Source organism: Tachypleus tridentatus, chromosome 1, assembly GCF_004210375.1.
Source record: "Tachypleus tridentatus isolate NWPU-2018 chromosome 1, ASM421037v1, whole genome shotgun sequence".
NCBI lineage: Eukaryota > Metazoa > Arthropoda > Merostomata > Xiphosura > Limulidae > Tachypleus > Tachypleus tridentatus.
Window position 1 is genome coordinate 14,835,787 of NC_134825.1, and position 1,865 is coordinate 14,837,651.

The following is a 1,865-nucleotide window of genomic DNA, read 5'->3' on the forward strand; positions in this document are numbered from 1 at the left end:
AAAGTTCTTGATAGATTGTTAAGGTTTTCTGAAGTTGAAACTAAGACATGAGTAATTTTGACATTTCTATTGCGTATGTTGATTTATAAAAGATAAATTTATTTATTTTGTGCAAAAGAGATTGGTTTTAACATTCACGTACGAAACATCGGAGTCAATAAAAATAGTTTTATATTTAGAACTTGACAATTACATGGAGGTCAAATACTAAATCAAAAATACAGGTGATGGTACTGTTAGCAAACTGAACATGGTCACTGCAACTCTTTATAGTGAAGATTTATCTAAGCAAATATGAAATAGGCCAAATATGAGCTAAGTCTTGCTCTTGTAGTAAAACGTTTTAATGGCTTGCTGTAAAGGCAAATACAATTTGCAATGTTAAAACACACACCATAAAACACACATAATCAGAACATTGAAGATTACGATGAAAAAGTGCAAGCGAGTAACAAAGTTATGGTAAGCTTAACTTTAAAAAAGTCTTGCATATAACATATAGTTCTTACAAACTTGTGGTTCTACACAAATATAAACGTATTGTTACATCATGTCTATGCACAAATTTCATTATGAAAACAGCAACCCCGTCATTAAACATAAAATGTCTCTTCACACTGAATTATGTTTTTGTACAGATATCTCTCATCAGCACATTTACTTGGTGTAATGTTTGCTTTCTGCCTCGTGCTGAATTCCACATATTCAGGTCACCAGTTCTCCTTTCATATTTTGAAAACCATCAAATACACCAACAACTGTATCCTGATCTTCTCCAAAAACAACTGTATCTCCTTCTTGAACTGTTTTACCCTTAGTTACCTCAGTAACATTGCCATAACAACGATAACCATTGATCATCAGAGATGAGCTTCTTTCCCAGGAAGACTACACGTAGCGAACGTGATGCCATTTTCCAACCTCTAAGTCAGAGGGACACTCAATATTTATCTGTGTTTTACCACTGATGATTAAACTTATAATATTCCTTGTTTCCTGATTAGTTAGATTCTCATTATTCGTTGCGTCTAGGGCATATGAAAATACATGAAGTCTAATATCTAAACGATGAACTTTGAACTAATGTCAGAGGGTTAATTCCTGAAGACTTGTTAAAGTACCATCCATCACCAAATGAGGGAAATAACTGTCTGTAGAAGGAGTAAATTACTGCTAGTTTTTCCTTCTTCCAAAGCATACGACAAACTCAACGAGTTATAGGACTGAATAGTTGCACGATTTCTATAATAAAATGATAAATGAATAAGAAAACAACCAAACACAGACTTCTAAATTCATTGCTGTTCTGTTTTTATCCAACAAAAAAAACTTTTTTTACTGTTTTTAGAGTATAGAGCAGCATTATGATTCTTTTGAATTCTTATCTAGTGTAGTAATTCAAAAGGAAAAAAATAACGCAATAAAACTGACACGACAGGCGTTTATCTTCAGTGATGAATCTTGAATTATTGAATGGTGTATTGATGAAGCGGAACTTTCAATATATTTTATACATGATTAAATAGAGTTTTTGGTTAAGAGTAGAGTACTTTATCCACCTTTCATGCTAGACCCAAAAACGGAAGGAAACATAACATACATTTTGCCCGATGAGCTTGAAGTAACATACAAATATAAATTGAATAAAACTAAAAATAGGAAGGCAAGTCATACTAACATCATAACAAGAACAAATAACTTTAAAAAATCTGACCCACAACACAAAACCCTTCTAAACCAAAGGAACAGATGAAAACTAAAGTGGTAGTCAGTTATCATCGTCCCGGTGGTACAGCGTTAAATTTGTGAAATTATACTGTTAGAAACCTGGCATCGGTAGCTTTGTGTTCAATAATGAACATCAA

The 1,865-nt window shown here is 32.7% G+C and overlaps 1 pseudogene; it reads right to left on the minus strand.

Moving 5' to 3' along the window:
- Nucleotides 1-505: 505 nt before the first annotated feature.
- On the minus strand, nt 506-1,167 carry LOC143225622 (C-reactive protein 1.1 pseudogene; annotated as a pseudogene).
- Nucleotides 1,168-1,865: the final 698 nt, after the last annotated feature.